Here is an 8322-nt window from a genome sequence, read left to right as displayed (position 1 = left end):
CTTGACTATGACTGTGTACAATTTCAAGACATTCCAAGATACTTTTGGGGTCTTTTTTGACGAAAAAGTTAAGTCACTGCCTAAGTGCATGGATCACTTTCCTGATTTTCAAAAATTCATTAAAAATATTCCTTAAGCGATATGCAAATATTTTCAACGGATTCTTGTTCAGGGCGTCGTTGACTATGACTGAGTACAATTTCAAGACATTCCAACATACTTGGAATGTCCAAGTGCATGGATCGCTTTCCTGATTTTCAAAAATTCATTAAAAATATTCTTCAAGAGATATGCAAATATATTCAACGGATTCTTGTTCAGGGCATGCTTGACTATGACTGTGTACAACTTCAAGACATTCCAATTTACTTTTGGGTTTTTTTTTGAAAAAAAGTCAAGTCACTTAGTGCATCAGGGCAAATGGATCGTTTCCTTCGTCTCACCTGATATCCTGCTGTGTGATCCACGGTGTCCAACCGTTTGTTTCCAGCGACTGGACGACATGGATGAACTCCTGCAGCTTTAATTCTTTAAAAACAACCCAAAAACATCAAAAGTTAAGTCACTGCCTAAGTGCATGGATCGCTTTCCTGATTTTCAAAAATTCATTAAAAATATTCCTCAAGAGATATGCAAATATATTCAACGGATTCTTGTTCAGGGCATGCTTGACTATGACTGTGTACAATTTCAAGACATTCCAAGATACTTTTGGGGTCTTTTTTGAAAAAAAAGTCAAGTCACTAAGTGCATCAGGGCAAATGGATCGTTTCCTACGTCTCACCTTATTTCCTGCTGTGTGATCCATGGTGTCCAAACGTTTGTTTCCAGCGACTGGGCGACATGGATGAACTCCTGCAGCTTTAATGCTTTAAAAACAAACCAAAAACATCAAAAGTTAAGTCACTGCCTAAGTGCATGGATCGCTTTCCTAATTTTCAAAAATTCATTAAAAATATTCCTTAAGAGATATGCAAATATTTTCAATTGATTCTTGTTCAGGGCGTCGTTGACTATGACTGAGTACAATTTCAAGACATTCCAACATACTTGGAATGTCCAAGTGCATGGATCGCTTTTCGGATTTTCAAAAATTCATTAAAAATATTCTTCAAGAGATATGCAAATATATTCAACGGATTCTTGTTCAGGGCATGCTTGACTATGACTGTGTACAATTTCAAGACATTCCAAGATACTTTTGGGGTCTTTTTTGAATAAAAAGTTAAGTCACTGCCTAAGTGCATGGATCGCTTTCCTGATTTTCAAAAATTCATTAAAAATATTCCTTAAGCGATATGCAAATATTTTCAACGGATTCTTGTTCAGGGCGTCGTTGACTATGACTGAGTACAATTTCAAGACATTCCAACATACTTGGAATGTCCAAGTGCATGGATCGCTTTCCGGATTTTCAAAAATTCATTAAAAATATTCTTCAAGAGATATGCAAATATATTCAACGGATTCTTGTTCAGGGCATGCTTGACTATGACTGTGTACAATTTCAAGACATTCCAATTTACTTTTGGGGGTTTTTTTGAAAAAAAAGTCAAGTCACTTAGTGCATCAGGGCAAATGGATCGTTTCCTTCGTCTCACCTGATATCCTGCTGTGTGATCCACGGTGTCCAAACGTTTGTTTCCAGCGACTGGACGACATGGATGAACTCCTGCAGCTTTAATTCTTTAAAAACAACCCAAAAACATCAAAAGTTAAGTCACTGCCTAAGTGCATGGATCGCTTTCCTGATTTTCAAAAATTCATTAAAAATATTCCTCAAGAGATATGCAAATATATTCAACGGATTCTTGTTCAGGGCATGCTTGACTATGACTGTGTACAATTTCAAGACATTCCAAGATACTTTTGGGGTCTTTTTTGAAAAAAAAGTCAAGTCACTAAGTGCATCAGGGCAAATGGATCGTTTCCTCCGTCTCACCTTATTTCCTGCTGTGTGATCCATGGTGTCCAAACGTTTGTTTCCAGCGACTGGGCGACATGGATGAACTCCTGCAGCTTTAATGCTTTAAAAACAAACCAAAAACATCAAAAGTTAAGTCACTGCCTAAGTGCATGGATCGCTTTCCTAATTTTCAAAAATTCATTAAAAATATTCCTTAAGAGATATGCAAATATTTTCAATTGATTCTTGTTCAGGGCGTCGTTGACTATGACTGAGTACAATTTCAAGACATTCCAACATACTTGGAATGTCCAAGTGCATGGATCGCTTTTCGGATTTTCAAAATTCATTAAAAATATTCTTCAAGAGATATGCAAATATATTCAACGGATTCTTGTTCAGGGCATGCTTGACTATGACTGTGTACAATTTCAAGACATTCCAAGATACTTTTGGGGTCTTTTTTGAATAAAAAGTTAAGTCACTGCCTAAGTGCATGGATCGCTTTCCTGATTTTCAAAAATTCATTAAAAATATTCCTTAAGCGATATGCAAATATTTTCAACGGATTCTTATTCAGGGCGTCGTTGACTATGACTGAGTACAATTTCAAAACATTCCAACATACTTGGAATGTCCAAGTGCATGGATCGCTTTCCTGATTTTCAAAAGTTCATTAAAAATATTCTTCAAGAGATATGCAAATATATTCAACGGATTCTTGTTCAGGGCATGCTTGACTATGACTGTGTACAATTTCAAGACATTCCAAGATACTTTTGGGGTCTTTTTTGAATAAAAAGTTAAGTCACTGCCTCAGTGCAAAGACTTTCCTCATTTTCAAAAATTCATTAAAAATATTCCTTAAGAGATATGCAAATATTTTCAATTGATTCTTGTTCAGGGCGTCGTTGACTATGACTGAGTACAATTTAAAGACATTCCAACATACTTGGAATGTCCAAGTGCATGGATCGCTTTCCGGATTTTCAAAAATTCATTAAAAATATTCTTCAAGAGATATGCAAATATATTCAACGGATTCTTGTTCAGGGCATGCTTGACTATGACTGTGTACAATTTCAAGACATTCCAAGATACTTTTAAGGTCTTTTTTGACAAAAAAGTTAAGTCACTGCCTAAGTGCATGGATCGCTTTCCTGATTTTCAAAAATTCATTAAAAATATTCCTTAAGCGATATGCAAATATTTTCAACGGATTCTTGTTCAGGGCGTCGTTGACTATGACTGAGTACAATTTCAAGACATTCCAACATACTTGGAATGTCCAAGTGCATGGATCGCTTTCCTGATTTTCAAAAGTTCATTAAAAATATTCTTCAAGAGATATGCAAATATATTCAACGGATTCTTGTTCAGGGCATGCTTGACTATGACTGTGTACAATTTCAAGACATTCCAAGATACCTTTGGGGTCTTTTTTGGATAAAAAGTTAAGTCACTGCCTAAGTGCACAGACTTTCATCATTTTCAAAAATTCATTAAAAATATTCCTTAAGAGATATGCAAATATTTTCAATGGATTCTTGTTCAGGGCGTCGTTGACTATGACCGAGTACAATTTCAAGACATTCCAACATACTTGGAATGTCCAAGTCCATGGATCGCTTTCCGGATTTTCAAAAATTCATTAAAAATATTCTTCAAGAGATATGCAAATATATTCAACGGATTCTTGTTCAGGGCATGCTTGACTATGACTGTGTACAATTTCAAGACATTCCAAGATACTTTTGGGGTCTTTTTTGACGAAAAAGTTAAGTCACTGCCTAAGTGCATGGATCGCTTTCCTGATTTTCAGAAATTCTTTAAAAATATTCCTTAAACGATATGCAAATATTTTCAACGGATTCTTGTTCAGGGCGTCGTTGACTATGACTGAGTACAATTTAAAGACATTCCAACATACTTGGAATGTCCAAGTGCATGGATCGCTTTCCTGATTTTCAAAAGTTCATTAAAAATATTCTTCAAGAGATATGCAAATATATTCAACGGATTCTTGTTCAGGGCATGCTTGACTATGACTGTGTACAATTTCAAGACATTCCAAGATACTTTTGGGGTCTTTTTTGAATAAAAAGTTAAGTCACTGCCTAAGTGCACAGACTTTCCTCATTTTCAAAAATTCATTAAAAATATTCCTTAAGAGATATGCAAATATTTTCAATTGATTCTTGTTCAGGGCGTCGTTGACTATGACTGAGTACAATTTCAAGACATTCCAACATACTTGGAATGTCCAAGTGCATGGATCGCTTTCCGGATTTTCAAAAATTCATTAAAAATATTCTTCAAGAGATATGCAAATATATTCAACGGATTCTTGTTCAGGGCATGCTTGACTATGACTGTGTACAATTTCAAGACATTCCAAGATACTTTTGGGGTCTTTTTTGACGAAAAAGTTAAGTCACTGCCTAAGTGCATGGATCGCTTTCCTGATTTTCAGAAATTCTTGCAAAATATTCCTTAAACGATATGCAAATATTTTCAACGGATTCTTGTTCAGGGCGTCGTTGACTATGACTGAGTACAATTTCAAGACATTCCAACATACTTGGAATGTCCAAGTGCATGGATCGCTTTCCTGATTTTCAAAAGTTCATTAAAAATATTCTTCAAGAGATATGCAAATATATTCAACGGATTCTTGTTCAGGGCATGCTTGACTATGACTGTGTACAATTTCAAGACATTCCAAGATACTTTTGGGGTCTTTTTTGAATAAAAAGTTAAGTCACTGCCTAAGTGCACAGACTTTCCTCATTTTCAAAAATTCATTAAAAATATTCCTTAAGAGATATGCAAATATTTTCAATTGATTCTTGTTCAGGGCGTCGTTGACTATGACCGAGTACAATTTCAAGACATTCCAACATACTTGGAATGTCCAAGTGCATGGATCGCTTTCCGGATTTTCAAAAATTCATTAAAAATATTCTTCAAGAGATATGCAAATATATTCAACGGATTCTTGTTCAGGGCATTCTTGACTATGACTGTGTACAATTTCAAGACATTCCAAGATACTTTTGGGGTCTTTTTTGACGAAAAAGTTAAGTCACTGCCTAAGTGCATGGATCGCTTTCCTGATTTTCAGAAATTCTTTAAAAATATTCCTTAAACGATATGCAAATATTTTCAACGGATTCTTGTTCAGGGCGTCGTTGACTATGACTGAGTACAATTTCAAGACATTCCAACATACGTGGAATGTCCAAGTGCATGGATCGCTTTTCGGATTTTCAAAAATTCATTAAAAATATTCTTCAAGAGATATGCAAATATATTCAACGGATTCTTGTTCAGGGCATGCTTGACTATGACTGTGTACAATTTCAAGACATTCCAAGATACCTTTGGGGTCTTTTTTGAATAAAAAGTTAAGTCACTGCCTCAGTGCACAGACTTTCATCATTTTCAAAAATTCATTAAAAATATTCCTTAAGAGATATGCAAATATTTTCAATGGATTCTTGTTCAGGGCATCGTTGACTATGACCGAGTACAATTTCAAGACATTCCAACATACTTGGAATGTCCAAGTGCATGGATCGCTTTCCTGATTTTCAAAAGTTCATTAAAAATATTCTTCAAGAGATATGCAAATATATTCAACGGATTCTTGTTCAGGGCATGCTTGACTATGACTGTGTACAATTTCAAGACATTCCAAGATACCTTTGGGGTCTTTTTTGAATAAAAAGTTAAGTCACTGCCTAAGTGCACAGACTTTCATCATTTTCAAAAATTCATTAAAAATATTCCTTAAGAGATATGCAAATATTTTCAATGGATTCTTGTTCAGGGCGTCGTTGACTATGACCGAGAACAATTTCAAGACATTCCAACATACTTGGAATGTCCAAGTGCATGGATCGCTTTCCGGATTTTCAAAAATTCATTAAAAATATTCTTCAAGAGATATGCAAATATATTCAACGGATTCTTGTTCAGGGCATTCTTGACTATGACTGTGTACAATTTCAAGACATTCCAAGATACTTTTGGGGTCTTTTTTGACGAAAAAGTTAAGTCACTGCCTAAGTGCATGGATCGCTTTCCTGATTTTCAGAAATTCTTTAAAAATATTCCTTAAACGATATGCAAATATTTTCAACGGATTCTTGTTCAGGGCGTCGTTGACTATGACTGAGTACAATTTCAAGACATTCCAACATACTTGGAATGTCCAAGTGCATGGATCGCTTTCCTGATTTTCAAAAGTTCATTAAAAATATTCTTCAAGAGATATGCAAATATATTCAACGGATTCTTGTTCAGGGCATGCTTGACTATGACTGTGTACAATTTCAAGACATTCCAAGATACTTTTGGGGTCTTTTTTGAATAAAAAGTTAAGTCACTGCCGAAGTGCACAGACTTTCCTCATTTTCAAAAATTCATTAAAAATATTCCTTAAGAGATATGCAAATATTTTCAATTGATTCTTGTTCAGGGCGTCGTTGACTATGACTGAGTACAATTTCAAGACATTCCAACATACTTGGAATGTCCAAGTGCATGGATCGCTTTTCGGATTTTCAAAAATTCATTAAAAATATTCTTCAAGAGATATGCAAATATATTCAACATATTCTTGTTCAGGGCATGCTTGACTACGACTGTGTACAATTTCAAGACATTCCAAGATACTTTTGGGGTCTTTTTTGACAAAAAAGTTTAGTCACTGCCTAAGTGCATGGATCGCTTTCCTGATTTTCAGAAATTCTTTAAAAATATTCCTTAAACGATATGCAAATATTTTCAACGGATTCTTGTTCAGGGCGTCGTTGACTATGACTGAGTACAATTTCAAGACATTCCAACATACTTGGAATGTCCAAGTGCATGGATTGCTTTCCTGATTTTCAAAAGTTCATTAAAAATATTCTTCAAGAGATATGCAAATATATTCAAAGGATTCTTGTTCAGGGCATGCTTGACTATGACTGTGTACAATTTCAAGACATTCCAAGATACCTTTGCGGTCTTTTTTGAATAAAAAGTTAAGTCACTGCCTAAGTGCACAGACTTTAATCATTTTCAAAAATTCATTAAAAATATTCCTTAAGAGATATGCAAATATTTTCAATGGATTCTTGTTCAGGGCGTCGTTGACTATGACCGAGTACAATTTCAAGACATTCCAACATACTTGGAATGTCCAAGTGCATGGATCGCTTTCCGGATTTTCAAAAATTCATTAAAAATATTCTTCAAGAGATATGCAAATATATTCAACGGATTCTTGTTCAGGGCATGCTTGACTATGACTGTGTACAATTTCAAGACATTCCAAGATACTTTTGGGGTCTTTTTTGACGAAAAAGTTAAGTCACTGCCTAAGTGCATGGATCGCTTTCCTGATTTTCAAAAATTCATTAAAAATATTCCTTAAGCGATATGCAAATATTTTCAACGGATTCTTGTTCAGGGCGTCGTTGACTATGACCGAGTACAATTTCAAGACATTCCAACATACTTTGAATGTCCAAGTACATGGATCGCTTTCCTGATTTTCAAAAGTTCATTAAAAATATTCTTCAAGAGATATGCAAATATATTCAACGGATTCTTGTTCAGGGCATGCTTGACTATGACTGTGTACAATTTCAAGACATTCCAAGATACTTTTGGGGTCTTTTTTGAATAAAAAGTTAAGTCACTGCCTAAGTGCACAGAAATTCCTCATTTTCAAAAATTCATTAAAAATATTCCTTAAGAGATATGCAAATATTTTCAATAGATTCTTGTTCAGGGCGTCGTTGACTATGACTGAGTACAATTTCAAGACATTCCAACTTACTTGGAATGTCCAAGTGCATGGATAGCTTTCCGGATTTTCAAAAATTCATTAAAAATATTCTTCAAGAGATATGCAAATATATTCAACGGATTCTTGTTCAGGGCATGCTTGACTATGACTGTGTACAATTTCAAGACATTCCAAGATACTTTTGGGGTCTTTTTTGACGAAAAAGTTAAGTCACTGCCCAAGTGCATGGATCGCTTTCCTGATTTTCAAAAATTCATTAAAAATATTCCTTAAGCGATATGCAAATATTTTCAACGGATTCTTGTTCAGGGCGTCGTTGACTATGACTGAGTACAATTTCAAGACATTCCAACATACTTTGAATGTCCAAGTGCATGGATCGCTTTCCTGATTTTCAAAAGTTCATTAAAAATATTCTTCAAGAGATATGCAAATATATTCAACGGATTCTTGTTCAGGGCATGCTTGACTATGACTGTGTACAATTTCAAGACATTCCAAGATACTTTTGGGGTCTTTTTTGAATAAAAAGTTAAGTCACTGCCTAAGTGCACAGACTTTCCTCATTTTCAAAAATTCATTAAAAATATTCCTTAAGAGATATGCAAATATT

This window comes from Microchirus variegatus (assembly GCF_963457635.1).
Source record: "Microchirus variegatus genome assembly, chromosome: 22".
In the NCBI taxonomy this organism is placed as follows: Eukaryota; Metazoa; Chordata; class Actinopteri; order Pleuronectiformes; family Soleidae; genus Microchirus; species Microchirus variegatus.
Note: the sequence above shows the minus strand (reverse complement) of the source record.